Below are 20,405 nucleotides of genomic sequence, written 5' to 3' on the forward strand. Positions count from 1 at the left end.
CGTTTAACGACTAAATACAAGGGGAACGCGGCGGAATCCCCGGCGCGATTTTCGCGCGTTATTTCCAGCAGCATCTTGTCGGTTCTAGTCCGATTTATTTTAATTAACGCGTCGCGCGCGCGGACAGGCCGGAATGAAAATTTCCATCGAAAAGCAGCTGGGTCGGGCAACTGGTGGCCGTTTGTAAGCCGGGATACAATTTAATCCTTCGACAAACGGCTGGACGTATCGCAGTATTTCATTGTACTGCGCGGAACGAGCTACAAATTGCGCGGAAAGATATAGGGTTATGCGCTCCGCGCGAATTTTCGTGGCCCTCGCTCTCCGACCGCGCGCGTCCGCTCGAGTCCGCGATGACAAAATCCCCGACAGTCTGCGAGTACCGCCTGCCGGGCTGCCGGACGAGGAATAATTAAACGGCGGCCGTTCGTTACGAAAATAGCCGTAATATATTTACCTCGTAATTTCTATCTGATTAGCTGTCGGAAGGATCTCTGAAATATTACCTCTCGGAGGGATATTCTTGATATAATATAATTGTACAGGCATTCCTCTCGGTGAGCCTCGAAAGTAGAACATTCAAAACAATTCCGGAATCTTTATTATTTCAGTGAAATACCCTCTATTCCTCTGTATTCAACTAAGAATGCTTCAGAAGTCCAGTGCACGGCAAAGAACAGTAACAGTACGAAAGTCGAAACCGGGATTACTATTCATTTACAATTATTCGAAATATTTCCTGTTATTCCGCTTGCAACGAACAAAACTTGGAGCCTCTCCTAGCAAACATATGAATATATCGACAATGTAAAGTGCTCCGATTCTCACGAGCACCTTTGAGTATATGCTGAAGTATTCGAAGGACCACCCAATGTTGGGACTGAACGATTGTTGACTGATAGCTAAGCTGATTCTCAACTGAGTCTGATTGAAGCTGAGCTAATTCTAAACTGATTCTGATTGAAGCTGAGCTGATTCTCAACTACTTCTGACTCTGAACTGAACTGCTACTGATTTTGACTGAACTGATTCTGAACTGGTACCTATACTGACTGTCAAACTGATCTTTTTCTGACCGTTTGAAGGGTTTTATACTGATCCTGGGCCTACTCCCTCCCTCTCGATATACGAAGGTGGGCCTCAGGGGCGGTTTTTCTATCCCTTCCTACGCAAGGTACCTACCCCTGTCTCATCCCCTTCCAGTCCGCCTGTAGCGCGGGTTTCCTGGAGCGAGGGTGACGGAGTTGGTCGCTATGCTGAACGAATGTTTGGCAACGCTGGGGAAATTCCATTAGGTCAAAATCCTTGAGGACACTTTTTCTAAAATTCCAACAGACCCTCTGGAACACGACTTTACGATACCTGGACTGAAGTGAAAAAACTAGACAATGGTTGATTTCTACGCTAACCCTTATGTGCCGCATATTGGCTGCCGGCCTGCTAAAGTACCGGACGGAAAGCTGATGGTCACGAACGTCTCTAAGAATAATTCCCGTGTCGTAAAATTGTCCCCTTGTCCTAACAGATAACGTATAAATCGAATCAGCTCCATTACCAACTGCAACACACAAAGGTCCACGGAAACGGGAATACTACCCGTAACAAATAAGCTACAAAACCGTACACAGGTTTCGCTGCAATCAGATAGAAACCCGATGATGGATCATCGAAAGCCGCAGTGTTTCATTGACCGTCCGCTTTAACGAGCGCAGTGGCACAGCGTTCGCAGCGATCGTTCGTTACCAGCGCTATCCTCGCGTCGAAAAGTTGAGCGCGTCGTTGTCCGGAAGGATTAGCGAAAGAATGATCAAAAGCGGGCCGACGGTCGAGTCGGTTTCCGTTCGAAAACAACCCCTGTCAATTATACCGAGGGACGTCCTCGCTTCCCGGCGGCGTAACGAGGTTCGTTTGCGCGGCGAAATAAAACAAACCGGCGCGGCGGAGCCAGGTTTCGCTTCCTATAGCGTGCGTGCGTGCGCGTCCTGTCCAATTTCAGGCTCGATAAAGGAGAGGGTTAATGCCGTGTCGATCTAAAGCCGGGGCGCACGCATCGCGGGCCAATTTTAATAACCGGCGCGCGGCTCGGTTCAGGTGTTCGTCGGGATATATCGTCCCGGCACCGATGGAAATCGTCGGCCGGTCAAAGGGAAGGCGAGGCCGACTTTATTGGGGGACGCGTGGCCGCTCGTCCGCTCGGCGAAAGATTAAATTGGAATTCGATTATCAAACCGGCGCCGAGCCGCGCGGCTCGTCCGACGATTTAGTTTCATCGGCGGCCCGCCGGATCGCGTGTTATTGCCGTTCGCCGTGGGAAATGTTCTGCTGCGCGGATGATTTTGTTTTGTCTCGTTTCCCGCCGATTGAAATCGGCCGTGCCCCGTGATTAGAATGGGGGATTGATGAGGCGATAATGCGGTTTTCGGAGTGTACTTCGGGGATTAGGCGGTGGGACTCGGGTTTCTGACGATTGGGCGGGTAGTTTATGTGTTACGCTTGTTTAATTGGGATGGGGTTTGGTTTGCTTGTGTCAGTGTGTTTGTGTGATATTTATTGTGTATTTGGAGTTGGCGTTTGGTGCGTTGGTTTGAGTACAGGTGGGACGTTGTTCATTGTTTGATCTATGGTAGCACCTGGTCTACTCATTTTACTTCTTTTCAATATCTGATCAAGGGTAGCACCTGTTCTACTCATTTTACTTCTTTTCAATGTCTGATCAAATGTAGCACCTATTCTACTCATTTTACTTCTTTTCAATGTCTGATCGAAGGTAGCACCTATTCTACTCATTTTACTTCTTTTCAATATCTGATCAAGGGTAGCACCTGTTCTACGCATTTTACTTCTTTTCAATGTCTGATTAAAGGTAGCACCACTTCTACTCGTTTCACCTTTTTTCAGTGTCTGATCAAAGGTAGCACTTATTCTACTCGTTTCACATCTATTCAATGTCTGATCAATGGTAGCACCTTTTCTACTCGTTTTACCCCATTTCAATGTCTGATCAAAAGTACCACTTATTCTACTCGTTTCACATCTTCTCAATGTCTGATCAAAAGCAGCACTTATTCTACTCGTTTCACCTCTATTCAATGTCTGCTCAAAAGTACCATCTATTCTACTCGTTTCACATCTATTCAATGTCTGATCAAAAGCAGCACTTATTCTACTCGTTTCACCTCTTCTCAATGTCTGATCAAAGGTAGCACATATTCTACTTACATTATGGCATCTGCTGGCATCTTTTGTTCATGTAACCAGAGCTAGATGTATTCCGCCTGTCTGTCTAATCGCCGGACTACTTCATTTATTCCATTTGTTCAATTTGATACTATAATCTCTTCTACTTGTTCGACCAAAATTAATACTTGTTCCACTGGTTTATACAGAACTATTAGAACCCATCTTCTATATACCTACAATTTCTAAGCTCACCAACACGTATAGTGGAGTACTAAGAACACGAGACCCCAGCACCTCCTTCTGCTCAATAGATTCGACGATCATATTGTGGATGGTTGCCGGCAATGCTCGAGTCTCGTTTCCCGAGCAGCAACAAGCACGGTCGTCATTTTTCTCTCTTGATCGTCGTGTTTTCCGGCACAAGAGGAAAAACGCGCGTCACACGGCGTTCGGCGTACACATGTTTCATTGATTCGTGGTCGACACTGACAGAAAACTCTCGCGTTGCTTTATTAGTCGATGGTGGAGTTATTATCGATTTACTACCAATTGGTTCTAATTTAATTAGTAATCTAGTAACCTTACTAACCTTACCAACATTAACACGTTAAATACCGCGTTAAATTGTTGGAAAGAAATTACGATGTGCGAGATGACTGCTGTCAAATAAAAATATTTAATAACAGGAATATGTTAATAATTAATTTATCTTTTCTATGAAGGAACAAATCATGTATAAAATGCTCAAGAGTCTCATGGCGCTTAATATGCTAATAACCTTAGTAATTTGACATTTAATAATTTTATCACCCATAATCAGTAAAAATTGTAATTCCAATTAATTAGTCAATAAGTTTACCTCCATACTTCTCCGGATTCTTAAATATAAGTTTCCGCTTCAAAAGAAATTCTTTCGTTAATCGACTATCCGCTGGAAGAATTTTCGTAACCGTGATTCGCGGACCGTTCGAAGACGTCCGACGTTGTAAACTTTCGCTAATTGTTCGCGAGATCGACAGTTGTTCGCGATACCTTAAGCGCCGAGGACTTCGGCAACAAAGCGCGGGGTCGTCTCGGCGAGGGAAAACCGATCGAGCTCGAAACTGGGGAAACAAAGAACGAAAAGGCCGACACCGGTTCCCCTGACGCCGTGGTCAGGAAAACAATACTTTCTTTTTTCATCCTCGGCATCTTCGGAGGAAATTCCCAATGGATTTAGTTGCTCGGAAGCAATTGCGGTCGTTCCGGGAGGTCGTTCGGTTTCGGCTCGTTCCGATTCGACGGATTCAGTTTCCCTTGTAAACTGAGAGATAAACAGCAGGTGTTTGTCAATAAACGACACTCGCAACAATGATTTGAACGATTAACATTAGAAAATATCAACGGATTCAGTTTTTCTTGTAAACTGAGAGAAACAGCAGGTGTTTGTCAATAAACGATATTTGCAATAATGATTCTAACGATGAATATTACAAAATAATTATATCAACGGATTCAGTCTCTTACAAACTGAGAGATAAACAGTATGGTTTGTTGATAAACAGGTGTTTGTCAATAAACGACATTTGCAATAATTATTCTAACGATGAATATTACAAAATAATTATACCAACGGATTCAGTCTCTTGTAAACTGAGAGATAAACAGTATGGTTTGTTGATAAACAGGTGTTTGTCAATAAACGACACTCACAATAATGATTCTAACGATGAACATTACAAAATAATTATATCAACCTTATTGACCTCACAATTAATTTGTATCTTTCATAGACAAACGAACTGAAAGGATTGAAATCGATTAAATTGAAAACGGATTTATATTCACTATTATTTATTCCAAGTAACAAGCAAACTTTCAACGCGTGTTCCGAAAACACTGTGTCGGGCAAACAAGAACTAAAACGTGAAATTCATTTATTTCTTCAGGCTGATTTATTTCACGGTAAAGAGGTTCCATTAGAACTGTAAGCATTTTATTTGTCGTCGCTCAGCGAAACTGCACATTGTTATTTAAAACGCGCGGCGACCGCGCAGCGCGGAGGAACGTTCGCAAACAGTTCACCGCGGCCCCTCATTGTCCAAAGGTCTGCGACAATGAGCACGTTTGAGTGGATAATCGAACATCATTAAACCGTGCCGCGCATTTATTAACAGAAATCAGTGAAAACAACGCGGCGTCCGTCTGTCCCGCTGACAATCGAATTTCGTAGTGATTGGAGTCTGTAATGGATCGTTGTTCAGCGCCGTGGCAGCTTCGAAAAGAGATGAAAGCGGGCCGCGTTCACGCGTTCGATAATTCCAACGATAATCGACGGTAAATAAGTTTCGAACAGAAATCGAGTCTTCGTTATTCGGATACTCCGATTCCCCCAATTATTTACTCCACCGCGATAAAACAATAAATTAGAAACGTTAACTTCGCCCGGCCACTCGCCATGGATATTAATTACGATCTCCATATCGATCGGAGAGGCAGCTTAACTCGCGAAATTACGTTTCGCCGGAGGATCGAGCGATCTCGGCCGGCTCTTCGATAAAATGCAAATCTCCTCGCTGATAGGCAGGAAATAAAATTTTCCGAAAAGTTCCGCGCCGAGGAACGGTTACGGGGATCTTTTTAAAGTGCTTCGCATCGCGGAAACCGTCACGGGGAAGATCGAAGTTTCTATGAAACTCCGTTTACATGTAACCGGCGGGCGACAGAGGCGCGGGAGACGATTTCCCAGGAGTAACACCGGCAATCTGCGGACCGATCGATTGTCTATACCGATTCGATGTTGATTCTATAACGCCTCGAGCGCTGTCAAGCCGTTGTTCGGAGCTTAACCAACGGTCGACGAGAGAGAACCACTTGGTCAGTTTTCTTCGAGTTCCCTTAAGTGGCGGGACTTCGGCCTCTAGTGGAATAGACCGGCGCCTAGTCAGGCATACTTGATACCGTTACACGAGTGCACGTTACAGGCGTCGCTCGCGTGAAATACTTAAGCTTGAGTTTACCGTGCGAACGATTAATCAAGCTGGCGAACTCTGGTTCGAGTTGCGTGGGATTATTTATTTATTTATATTCCATGTTTATTTACGAAAATTTTCATCTGTCTTTGATATTTATATTTTAATCAATGTAGAAGTATAGAGTGCTATAAGCTAATTATGGTTAGTAATGTGGAAATTAATATTTTATTGTATTCTTGTCTGGCTATGGATAGTCTACTTCTACTAGGTTTCGTGTTTGAATGGAGAACTTAGTCAATAAAAATTGTATTACAGTAAAGGTTACTAATGTAGAAATTAATATTTTATTGAATTCTTGTCTGGCTATAGATAGTCTACTTCTACTAGGTTTCGTGTTTGAATGGAGAACTTAGTCACTAAAAGTTGTATTACAGTAAAGGTTACTAATGTAGAAATGAATATTTTATTGAATTCTTGTCTGCTTATAGATAGTCTACTTCTACTAGGTTTCGTGTTTCCATGGAGAACTTAGTCACTAAAAATTGTATTACAGTATTGTTTTCAGCAATCAAAGAGGAATGAATTTATATATTTTATAACATCTATATTTTAATCAATGTAAAACTACAGAGTGCTATAAGCTTTAATTATGGTGACTAACGTAGAAATTAATATTTTATTGTGTTCTTGTCTGGCTATAGATAGTCTCCTTTTACTAGTTTTTGTGTTTGAATAGATAACTTTGTCACAAAAATTGTATTACAGTATTGTTTTCAGTAATCAAAGAAGAATGAATTTATTGTTACTGTTTCCAATATTTTATTAGCCTAAGATATACTAAATCCACTGTGAAATTCTGAGTACTTTTGTAATTGTCTTATTTTCCTTTTGTATTGTTTTAATTATAAACGTGAAGCGTGGTTTCCGTTGGGATATCGGGTCAACTCACCAAAGAAGCAGATAATAGGATAGGCAGAGAAGTACGAGTCTCAAAGTAATTGCGCGCATCTATGGTCAGGTGAAATGAAGGAACGTACGTTGTTGCGGTTAAGACTGGTTCCCCTCTGTCTCTGTGTGTCGGTCGGTGTGTGGCCACAGGCTGACCAACCGAACCACAAATCCCATTACACGTCTATGTTCTCCTTGGCTGCGCTTGCATTTTCGTCTTAGTCCCCGTTATTCGCGATTCATGATGCTTAATCTCTTGCCAAAATTCTCGTTGTTTTGCCGACTGAACGCAGACTTTTCTACTGTGTCTGACAAATACTCGATGAAACTACCTCGAGAATTCTTGACAGAAATCTGTATGAATTCGTGGAAGTATATCTCAAATATCTAAAATCAAAATTCCAAATGGCAAATGAATTCTCTAATATCTCACAAATTTTATTTATTTACGAAACTCTGAATTAAAAGTAAATGAATTTTCTGAAATTTACTTCTGCAGATTTGATTGTATTTGCTGAACAATAACGTTCTTAATTGTTCGACAATCAGAATGACCCGTGTCAGATGTTATCGAGGTTACGCGTCGCTGAACCCGGCGCTCGGAACTTGAACTGAAATTAGAGGGTTGACGGTCGGTCATGTCGAATGAGGGTTTAGAACGGCGGAAGGACCTTGAGGGTTTGAAATTAATTTCCCTCGTAGCTGTCTCGTTAGTTCCTCCCCAAGATAAAGGCGATCGCGATTTAACAACTTCCGAATCTACGTTGTAAGACGCATCGAGCTCTGTTAGTTTGAGGTTCACTCGATCCCTTTCTCTCGAAAGTCTTGCGCAGTTATTATCCTCGATTATGAACATTTTGTTTTGCTATGTCCTGTCTAACTTTGTAATTTACAACAACATTTTGGGCTACTTCCTGTCGCTTTATAATCTGTCGTATACTTTTGGAGGAGTTTCCAAGTGAACGATACGCGGAGCATTGTAATTCGAGCATCTTATTCATAAATCTTTTCATTTATTTTTCAAATATTTTTCTATATAATATTAATATTTTTCTTGTATTAATATTTCCAATCATTCTTCCCTGTAATAAATATTCCTATATTTCCAATGATAAATTCGTCGTGTAATTAAGCATTCTTATCATTGATATGCTAAAAACATTGCTATCCTTGGTGCAATTTACATATATGTAATTTTAACACTAACCGTACCGGGAACCGGTCGAATGACCAAATTTGAAATTCTAGGTTCCTTGTATATGTAACTTTACTCAATTTCTCAATTCTCGCTTTTCATTTTGTTTCTGCTTGCACTACAAAACATTTATCATCTAACTTATTTATCTTTATTTTACAGCCAGTCATTTGACTGGTCAAGTATCGACACGATTAATGTGAAATATCAACAATTGCGGAACTAAGAGACAAAAACCAGTCATTTCGACTGGTACAGTAGTCCTAGTGTTCATTCAGGAACGTCGCAGGCGTCAATCGGTAGGAACAGCTGCTTAAGTAATTCTTTCGACGCGTCCCGCCGGTCCATTAGAATTCCACGGAGCCGAGTTCAACATTGTCTCCGTTCTCCGTCGACGAAGGTACGCGGATCGCTAAAGATAAGGCACGTAGTCATTAATTTCGGGGGCAACACGTGCCTCGGGGTGTCGACATCGCGAAGACGACTAGCCGTCCTCGCTGGCTCCTACTTCCCCATGTACACCTACGATTCACCCGAACACTAATTGTGAGCCTGTAATTTACTTACGTCCGTGCCAGTCCCAGGAACGCCTTGAATTTCTCCCGGAATTTCTATCTCCGTTCCAGCCGTGACATCCTTTAAACACACATGCGATTCCTAGTTGTTAGAACATTCGAAAATATTTGTGGAATTACCTTGAGTACACTACGCTCGTCTATCGTGAAGTTCTGCTAATGAAAATAATATCCATGCCAAATGTGTGTTCTGATGTCTGATTAATCATGGAATTATACTACTGATACATCTTTCTCGTACTAGAAGCAAGGTAAATATTTATTCCTATGTTTAATCCTGTAGTACTATTATTCATTCGCTTGACAGTGAATTCCTTCATTTGTCATTTCTGGTTAGCCAAATGTGTGTTCTACTGATGTCTAGTTAGAACATTCGAAAATATTTGTGGAATTACCTTGAGTACACTACGCTTGTCTATCGTGAAGTTCTGCTAATGAAAATAATATCCATGCCAAGTGTGTTCTGATGTCTGATTAATCATGGAATTATACTACCGATACATCTTTCTCGTACTAGAAGCAAGGTAAATATTTATTCCTATGTTTAATCCTGTAGTACTATTATTCATTCGCTTGACAGTGAATCTCTCCACTTGTCATTTCTGACTAGCCAAATGTGTGTTCTGATGTCTGATCAAGCATGGAATTATACTACTGAGACGATTACATCTTTCTCGTATGAGAAGCACGGTAAATATTTATTCCGGTGTTTAATCGTGTAGTACTATTATTCATTCGCTTGACACTTAATTCCTCCACTTGCACGCCTGAACAGTTACCTACTCATTCCACTTCCTGCAGTAATAATTCATGCTAGACTGATCGACAGATTGGTGACTTCAAGTATTCATAATGCCAACGATTCTTCAACGTACAACGTTAAAAGATGGGTCATTGTCAATGAGCTGAATTTGTTGGATACTAAATAATAATCCTAGTGAATGATAATTTTTTCTTCAATTCCATATCTTCCACAGTAATTTATACATACATTGTACATAATGGAAATTATAAAGCGTTAGTTCGTGCCTTTGAACATTCACAGTAAAACAACACGTGTCAGTGTCAGCATTACTCAGGACAACATCAAAGTCATTATCAACGAAATGGAAACAAAGGTATTCACGTATTACTGTGCTCTTCTGCAAGAAAGTCAGTTCACTTTCATTACCGTTCGTGCTAAGATGAAAACACGAAAGTCAGAATACGCGGAGCTTGCGCTAAGATAAATGTTGAAATGTTGAGCAAAGTTAGAGCAAATTATTTTCACTGAAGTAAATATTTATACAGGCCACTTCCAATCAGTTCGCACAAAGTTAAGTCGGCGTGCGACGTACGGGTTTCCCTATAACATTTCGAAATAGAAAATGCGTACACAACAGCGTATAGTCAACATTTTCGGAGATACCCGACTATAACTCTTTATAATTTCCACCCTTACATTGTACTGTCGCTATACATTAATCTAATGTGCGTTAAAACAAACGCTCACATTATCTTTCACTGTTACGTTTATTCCTGTCGCAGTATCCGCGTCTGACTGCACCGGGACACATACTACTTACGACTACCTTTATTTAGGCACCCTCCGCGGAAATTCGAATTCCTTTGTTCATTATCAGGATCAGTAGCGTTCCCCATTGTCTCGAGTTTCCGAATTCGTCTGTACAATACTCGCGCAGGCACACACACGCCGACAGGTATATCGGTGTCCCGTGAATCGAACGATCGGCTATCTGTCCCGAATTACCCAAACCGATACTCACGGTTTAGTTCGTAATATCGAACCAGTGTTCGCCGGTTAGAGCCGTTCCCCATGACTCCTCGCGCTCGCATATGAATACACCAATTAACGCTGACAAGTATACGCGTTCCAGTGAGGAACGCGAACCTCGGATGCCGCAAACAACGACCCCGAACGGCAACCATACACCGTGTTCCGGGAAATCCTGGTGAAATCAGGTTTTGAATTATTACACGCGAGAAACTTAGAAAACATATGTTTGAAGGTGATCACCTTTGAAAAATTGTCGATCAATATAATTGAAGACGAAGCAGCTAGTATTCTTAGAAATACGCGTTAGACAATCTCGAGAACAAAAGCCGCTTTAATAAATTTTTCGGGAATCCTTAGAACTCTTTCTGTATTTTAATAGAATGATCATGGAAATTATTATTTCATTACGAGTTTTATATGAAACTTGATCGTTAAACAAATTAGCTAGTTTCATACGTATCCGTAAATATATAATTTTCAAAATGCAGTTACTTGAAGAATAATAGGGCAGAAAGGAATACATTCTCCGCGATCAAGAGGACGAAGAAATTCGAGGAAAACGATTCGGAAGCATCGCCCAGAAAACGAAAACAACGGACGTTCGCGAAGTGCAACACGCCGAAGTATAGAAAACAGTTATGCAGGTGTCGTTTCACATTGCCCGGAAGATTTCCTCGCAAACAGCTGCCTGTTTGCGCAGAATTTTTCTCGAATTCTCGCGCGCGGCGTCGCAAGAAAATTCAGGTCCAAAGTAAACAGCGCGCATAAAAGGGAACGGCGCGCTCTCGGCAGCTAACTCGCTCCTTCAAAACTCCCCGGCAGCAGCCAGCATTCGGGCTAAATATCCAGAATGCCGCCGCGGGAACTTCCGGCGAGGCGGATTCAATTATTCGTGTCATGCCAATATATTCTACGGCGTGATTGTGTGCCCGCGCAATGCAAATACGAGGCTCCGGGGACGTTCTTAGGTAAACCGAGTGACGTCTTCAGTCTCCGAATTAGCGCACGTGCGGTCCCTTACGAGATTGCTTCTTGGGTTGCCTGCGGGACTCGTCCGGGACCTGGAGGAATGACTCTTTTCCTCCCTGGGAAACGAGCGTCGCGCGGCGCGGCCGCATGTGAACGGAACCCTCGAATTCAGACTATTCGCCTAACGAGAATTAAAGGTTGCCAATGCGTTGCTGAGTAATCTGGGCAACTAACATCTTAATTACTTCCTTGTTATAACGTGAATTTTTCTACTGAATTACTGATTTGATACTTATTAACCCTTTGCGGACGAATGTCGACATTTTGGCGAGACGAAATTTTGATGTTTGGAAGACTAAATCGCAGGTGATTTAATTACTCGAGTAGTGAGAGATCAGCACTTAGTTTCCTTTTTTCTATTGTTATTATTATTATTATATGAGCAGTTGATATTATTCTATTATTATTATATAAGCAATTGGTATAGAATTTAGCTTCATCTATTGAAGGTTTTATACGTTTCAAAGAATTTCCGACAAAGGGTTAATCCTTTGCACTCCAGAGGCGTCCCTAGGTCACCAAATGATTTGACACAGCGAAACTGTAAACTTTGATATTTGATATTAAACTTTGTACAATGCAGCAATGTACGAAATATTGAAAGAAAATAGTTCAATGCATGTGAGATTTCTTAATTCAATCCAAGGAAACGTCATCTGTATCTCATTAGAGAATATCGAATATTTCCGGTGAAAAACTTCTCGAGTGCAGAGGGTTAATTTTATCACCAGACGTTTAGCTCTATACCTTACAACTTTCGTCTGAAGCGTTCGTTCGTGTCACTCATTTTGGAAATTATCAAGTTTCGTTCAGAAAATAGCCGTTCGATCGCACTGTGCATTATGGAATTTAAATTAACAAAGAATCTTCGAAGGCTTAGCCACTCGCTAAGACTTCTACAGATTTCCCATTTTCACTTTCATTTTCTAAAGTGTCATCCGGAGGTGTACGGTCACGGTGAGAAATGATCTCATTATACTCCAACCACGAAACTCGCAATCTTGTTTCACCTTAACGAAAGCGACGACGCAGTTGGCGATGAACTTTGTGCTGTCAAAATAAATTATTATTGACTTTATAAATCCTTATACAAGAACAAACCGTAGACGTCAAAATTAAGAACAACTCCGTATCAGTCCGAGCGCTGAGCGTCACCCGCGTGAAAATGGAGTCCTTAGTCGTTCAGATTTTCCCCGCGGCCTCGGAGAATCGCGAGGCAGGCCGAGGGCGTCAGCGGCGAGCCGTTGAAAAGCCTCGGCTCTCCGCGTTGCCGTTAATTCCGCGCGCCAGCGGCCGTGTCGCGCGGTTCTTAGAATATCTCTGTCCCTTCGCGCCGCCTCCGAGATCGAGCGAGCCGCGCGCGGCGTCGTTTTCCGCGCGCACGGCTATCGATCGCTCGCTCGCGAGCGCTTTTTCGGTTTTACCTTTTCCCTCCCCGTTCCGCCCGCTGCCTCGTCAGGTGGATAGAGTTAATTACAGGGAGTGGTTGAGCTCGAGCCGTCCTCCGCGATCTGAATGGGGCCCGGCGAATTTTTTTCGTCGAGGATCCCGCTCGGGAATCGAGGCTCGCGGCGTTTTGGAGTTAAGGGTCGCGTCAAGTGAAACGGTTAATTAGGGAGCGGGAAGTTCGCCGCGGCGGCTCCTGGACGAACGGTCCCGCTAACAACGACAGTCGCGGACGTTCGAGCTTTTCTTTTCGCTTCCGAAAGTTCCGTAATGACATCGGGAAACGATGGGGCGGCGAGTTTCTGGAAGTAATTCCGCGGAAGCTAGGCGAGACTCCGTTCCGCTCGGACGGGAGATCTTCCTTTGGAATGATTTATTTTTTTTTAATGCAGGAAGTCTTGATACGTTTATAGAAATTTGAGAGTATTCCTGAATTAGTCGGAGTAGAATTTTGTATTGGAAGTTTGAGGACTGGTCTCGTGCAGGACAGCCTTATACGAAAGGATGTTAGATACTTTTTCGAGTAAACTTTGCAAACTTTATGAAGTTAGTGTAGTGTGGAATACAGGGTGGAGATTATAAAGCAGTCGAATATCTCCGAAAATATAAAATACACACCCCACTAATATCTATAATCTATAATTCTAATATTTAATATTATAACTGGTGCAATATTGGAGCCTACAGAGTTCAAAGAGTTAAAGTACACCAAACTTGCAACATATGGAGCTAAATTACACATAATATTACGTTCAGATAAATTCCAAATACAACCAAGATATTCCAATGAATACTTCCCTTGCTACGAGTATATTCGTAATTGGCAGCGAATCGGTTAACGAAGTGAAAAAAATGCTATAACATTTCCTTGGTCTTTTATTTTCCTGTACAGAATCTGGATGTGTGGAGAATCTAATAATTTTAGGGTAGTTTCTTTAAGATCCATTAAAATATTTAATATTATAACTGGTGCAGTATTGAAGCCTACAGAGTTCAAAGGGTTAATAACTTAGGTAGTTTCTTTCAGTTTCCCATCGATGTTTACGTTTCTCAGAAAGACTTTCAGTAATAGTTTCATTGTCCAGGCAATAAATTTCGGAAATATTCATTAGGAGGAACGAGGTGTTTTTCTTAGTACAAAATTCGGATATGTGGAGAATCTAATAATTTTAGGGAGGTTTCTTTAAGATTAATCAAAATATTCAATAATACAACTGGTGCGATATCGGAGCCCACAGAGTTCAAAAGGTTAAAGTAGGTAAAAATCGTTGCTCCCACTATTACTATCGCCAATTGTCACCCTAAAAACACAGATCCCCGCGCGTTGATTCGACAATGCTTCCGCAACGATCGCGTACCTCTTGCATCACCGTCGTCCGCTGCCAAAAATTCCCCGCGAAATTTCACCGGGGTCCCCTCGAAATTCCGCTCGGCTGTAATTATAAGTGCCCGGCCTGCAGCATCCGCGGGTTCGAGCGAGCGCATCAAATAACCCGAACGACTTCTGGTTTAATTAGAGAGGGAAGCTTACTTTAACGGCGGAGCCCGATTAAAGACCCGCCGCCGAACTACGGGGATGCCAAGTTTGCCCGCCCCTCCGCCGCCCGTTGAACGCTCTCGGCCCTCCTTCGCGAGTCAACACTCGGCGGGGGACGCTAACGCGTGGACCGCAGCGCGATATAAACGGTGTCCGAGGCTCCCGCTGGAAACTTCGCCGGCGAAAACACGCCCCGGGCGATACTCTGGCCCCTGTGCTAACAGGAAGAGACGATTACAGCATCGTCTCGCATCCGACAGCCATTAACCTCCTTCATCCGGTGATGAACGACTGTCCCCTCGGTGTCTTGGCACGGAAACGGCTCCCCAGGTGCCCGCGGAGGTACCCTGCGCTGATGAGCCGCTCGCCGGCCACTCGCCAATTAAAAAGTCACTGTGTCGCTGCGCCTTCGTTCGCGGCATTCCGTTGTGCTCTATTCAGCTCGGCTGATAGGGACAGCGTGTCAGCACCGAGGTGTGTTGACCAATTTTATGGAGAAACGATTGGGTATAACGGAGCGATGAAATGATGATAAAGGATAATAGAATGAAGGATTTTATGGGATGTGTAGGTCTTAGAACTATTCGCGATTATAGGTGAGATAATTGAAAATATTCTAGATTCGATGCTTTCACAATGTTTTCTATTGCAAATGGCTTCGTCAGGGAGTCGGAGACACTAATAATGGCGCGTGACAAGGAGGACTATTTTTATATAGGTACCTTGCTCATGTTCTGGATCAGAGTGCCACTGGTTTTTTAATTGGACAGCTGAACCATTAAAAAACTAGTGGTGCTCTTTGATGCAGAATATGAGCAAGATGCTTATATAAAGATAGTCTACCTTGACACACATTATTATTAGTGTGATCTCCTGACGAAGCCAGCTGCAATGGCGAAACGTTGGGAACACTTTGCTCATCCAAGAGTAAAGTTTCAATGTGAAATTGTTAGTTACTGTAATAACTAGAAATAACAATGCTCGATTCGACCTTGATACTACCAGTTGCCTATCGCGAACGAATGGTTCGTGTTCCTGCGACCTTTGGACAGTCAGACAACTTTTTATCGATACGTCACAGGTAATTGCGCAGTTTCATTCAACGCGTTCGTCGGTTGAGAAGGATATTTTAACGCGTTCAACGCCGCGAGGATTAGACTCGGCAGTGTGTACCGATTTGTCAGTGACAGTGTCGATGCTGCGGGTGACCAGAGAGCGGCTGGATGCGACGGTATTCCCGGCGAACAGAGACTGAGCGATTCCATTTGTCGAGGAGTCGGATGCCTGTCGTGTCTGATCATAGGCGGACCTGTTCTACTCGTTGCTGATCGTTCATGCTGGAAAATACGCTTGGGTTCAGCTTTCGGGATTATAGAAATGGGGCGTGTGTTTCTTTGGACACGTTGAGCGATGCGTACATTCGTCCGATCGTGAGTAGGTGTGATCTACTTGGCTGATCGCGTGTAGGTTCGGTCTACTTGTTTAGTAGTAGTTTCTTGAGTATGTGCTTTTGTTCTGTAGGGTTCGGTGGCTTTATACTGAGTGGCTTGATATAAGATGTGAGTACCTTTAATTTATAAGTATTACTATAGTTAGATAATAAACTAGTACTGTAGTACTATCTTTAAGCTAGTATTGTAGTACTGTCATTAAACTAGTACTATAGTACTAGTACTAGTTTATTATAGCACTAGTACTATAGTACTACTTTACTATAGCACTAGTATTATAGTACTAGTTTACTATAGCACTAGCATTATAGTACTAATTTACTATAGCACTAGTATTATAGTACTAATTTACTATAGCACTAGCATTATAGTACTAGTTTACTATAGCACTAGTATTATTCTACTAGTTTACTATGGCACTAGTATTATTCTACTAGTTTACTATAGCACTAGTATTATAGTACTATCATTAAACTGATACTAATACTACAGTATTAGTTTACTATAGCACTATATAAATACTTCTCTACTTTCTCAAATAAATTTGCTTCGAAACATTCAGATGATCTAGTAGATAAGTTGCAATCTGTAAGCTCCTAATATTTTTGTACACCATTCGACAAAGTAACACATGGTTGCAGTATCTGGCAATAGACAGACTTTTTCTACTTATTTTATAATTTGTGATCGAAATGTAAGTACCTACGTCTTGCTCTTGTGACTATAGCATCTTAGAATCTATTTTCTTGAATATATTACACCCACCTATACTTTTTTCATCACGATCAAGGAGAATTTACTTCCTCGGATAAAAAGTTCAATTCTCATTCCTTATTAAAATTTCAATTCACCACTTGGCTAGTTAAAGTCCCCAGAACCATTCGAATCCTTTATTTAATATCTTCCCAGGAGGCTGCGTGTAATAACGTTCATTGTTTGCCATTCGCAGTAGCCAATTGGCTGTTTCGCAGCTACTCTCACGGGCAGATACTAATTTCCCCGTTCGCCTTTATGTTTCTGCCACTTCACCTTGTAAAACGCCATATTCACGCTACGAAATATCCCTTTGACGATTCGCGTATCGCGTTCTGGACTCGCGACCTCTTTGAAACGCTGAATAATACGCTGGTAACTACATTTCGTGGTAATACGTCCACGTTTAACCGTTCCAATCTCGGAAAAGTGATACTTAATCCACTTTCTGCGCGTGCAGTTATTCAGGCAGATCCTCGAACGAGGATCGACCCGATTGCGGATCCATGGATCGTCTAATTTTCTTTGGAATTTATATGCAAATCTACGTTCGTGGATTATTAACCAGCTAACTGTGAAATTTAGCTGGGCAAACCTCTCGGTCTGCGCGCAATAAAATAAAATGGAGCGTGTACTCGTCGAACGCAGGACGAATGCGCGTAGAGTATATTTTAATCCTCTATGGGCCAAATTTTGTTTCGTGATTATAACAAAATTTATGCAGTATGAAATTAATAAATATCAACATACGAACACAAATTAACAATGTATTCAATAGTTTCAACAATTTTATTGAAACGAATATATTTTGTGACTTTAAAATTACAATGACGTTACAATTACAAAGTTTAAGTTGGTTAATTATTTAATGTCGTTTGTCATTTTGCAATAAAAAATTAAATACGTCAATTTAACCCGGTACATTGATGTGTGACTTCAAAGTCACACGAGCCTATAGAGGGTTAATGAAAGGTCAAAGCGAAACAAAGAAGAATTACATGTTTATGTGAGAAAATAAAGAATTCATGAAAAAACTACTATCATGTCAAGCTTTACGACGACGTGTATACTCGTCACACACAGTTAACCGGTTAATTATTAGCTGCATCTACGTACGCTCTCGTCAAGTGTCTTTTAAAAAATAAAAGTTGTCGTTCAATTCAAACATGCATTTTGCATCTTGCAATCCCCGAAATATTCCCCATCGCATTCGATGATTTTATTCCACGTTCGAGGTAAAAATGAAATATCCCCTTGAAATTTTAAAGGAATCCCTAATTGATCGAATGAAAGGGAACCGAATTAATTTCGACACATGAATACATTCAACTCCAATTAGACCGCGACTCGGGGAAAGTTCACATCAGCGTTGAGTGGACGGGCGGATATTGACACAGATAATTTTGGAGATGTTGACAAATCGGGCCCGCGTTCGACGGAAATAGGAGTCGCGACTGGAATTTATGAAATAACGATGACTGACTGAGAAGACTGACGTGGAGGAAACTTAAAACGTCGTGTTACGCTGCGGACTGATTGGAATGTCAAAGATGCAGCGACTAATACCGACAAATTGAATCCTTTGAAGAATGCGACGCCATTAGCCAGCTCGGCTCTCCCAGCGAATGAAATAGGAATAGATGCTCGCGATTTCGCGTAGATTCGCCCAGTTCGGTTTCGTCGGGTTTCTGTTTTAAAGAGAGCTTTGCATTTGACGGGGACACGACGAAATCATCGGAGCTTCTAATTTTCCAATAATATTTCACATTACACTATTTCAATATTAAAGACTACCACAGTGTCAAAGTGAACTGAGAATGCAGCTAAGAAATAATTCAAAATATGAAAAGTATAACTTAATAATTCAAACAACAAATTAAGAATTTAGAATACTTTCAATTACTGTGAACTCTGGTAATTATTGAAAAATAATAAACTGAATGATCATGAGATTTCGATGACGTTCCCCGGTAGATGAAGCCGTCGATACCTAACACATAAGGAATAGTATATCCGAGTGACGTTCACGTAGAATTACTTCGGTTAAATTGCGCCATACGCAAATAGACGAGCTCCTTGGGAGTTCTGTGCGTGATAGCACGAGTTGGATTGATATTTAATTGCGGAAAGTGGAACATCGAACAGTTTACCGCGTACACAACGTTATAGCGATTTATCCCCGCGTATCGCGCGAGATTTGTTATTCCGTTTCAATTTGTTTAATAGGGGATTCCAATAAAAGACTCGAACGGGTGGATTCAATTTGTTTAATAGAGAATTTCGATTAATCCTTGACGGTCGATCGTACGAACGTCGCGCGCGGATTATTATTTATCGACGCCGAGTGTCCACATAATATTCCGTTCCGATTATCTTCGAAATTTAAATATTCACCGTCCGGCCGATCGCGAAAGAGATCCGCAATTTATAACGCGGGATTCGAAGGGGCGAATATAATCTACACGGATACAATGGAACTTTCGCTCCGATCGAATGAAAACTTATTAATATATGCGGGGTCGCTTAACTCCGCTATGAGAAAAGTTTCCGCGAACTTAGATCTCCGATCGAGTTAACGATTGAGTTATCCTTGAGAAAGCGGCGCGGCCGAGCCTCTACAGAGTCAAGGAGAATGCAACAGTTCTTGGTCAGACGAGTGGACTACGTCAGCGCGCAGTCAGCCAAGGAGATCAAGCCAGCGGATAACACGACGAGTAGAATAGTATCGAGTGTTGTCAGCTGAGCGATTCCAGTGTAACCTGTAGAATAAGTGGGGACGGTCGGTATGTAGTCAGACGAGGCGAAAGAAATATTTTATTGCGTGATATTCCGTTTCGAAATGTTCTACTTCTGCATATTTTATTATCCAATACAATTGAAAGACTATAAACCTTTTTCTAAGTCTATTTTCAATGTTTAAGAAAATTATTATATAACTCATTATCTACTAACCCAAAGATAACACTTTAACACGTTCACACCAGCGCTGTAATTCTCAAAATTGATAAAAATATTGAAATCAATAAGTAAATTAATTCTCAACTATATGGCGTTTTCTAAATTACTAAACCATTTGACGAGCCACATATTTGATGCTGCACACCGTCTAGTGAGCCATCACTGTCTAGTGTTAAGAGAATCGCACTAGATTTTTAATTCGCTTTCCACAGCGTAACAAAATTATATCATCGATGATTACTCGAGTTTAACTCAGTAATTTACTCGTCAATATCCCATCCAACTGCTAACATAAACAAAACACTTTTCACCAGAAACAAATTGATTCTCTCGCCTCCGTCGTTCTAACCGGTCATGTCCCAATCGAAGCCACAGACATCGATCAGAATCGTTCCTAAAAATCCCGTCCCCCGATTCAATAGATCATCATGATGGATAGTTTCTCGGATTCAATATCGACTCGCGCGATTTCCATCAGTCACAACATCCCGCACGATCGAAGTGCCCGGCGCGCGAGCGACTTTCAATCACGATTCATCGCCTCGTTCGCAGTAACTTGCATTACAACTTGCGTCGCATTGTAACTTCCAATCGATCTTCCG

At 41.8% G+C, this 20,405-nt stretch overlaps 1 protein-coding gene across 1 annotated transcript in view; it reads left to right on the forward strand.

Moving 5' to 3' along the window:
* The window catches only part of LOC116435083 (A-type potassium channel modulatory protein DPP6), a 165,449-nt gene that overhangs the window by 23,162 nt on the left and 121,882 nt on the right, over positions 1 to 20,405 (forward strand). The gene's annotated exons all lie outside the window — the stretch shown is intronic.

The sequence above is a fragment of the Nomia melanderi genome, chromosome 4 (assembly GCF_051020985.1).
Source record: "Nomia melanderi isolate GNS246 chromosome 4, iyNomMela1, whole genome shotgun sequence".
Lineage (NCBI taxonomy): Eukaryota > Metazoa > Arthropoda > Insecta > Hymenoptera > Halictidae > Nomia > Nomia melanderi.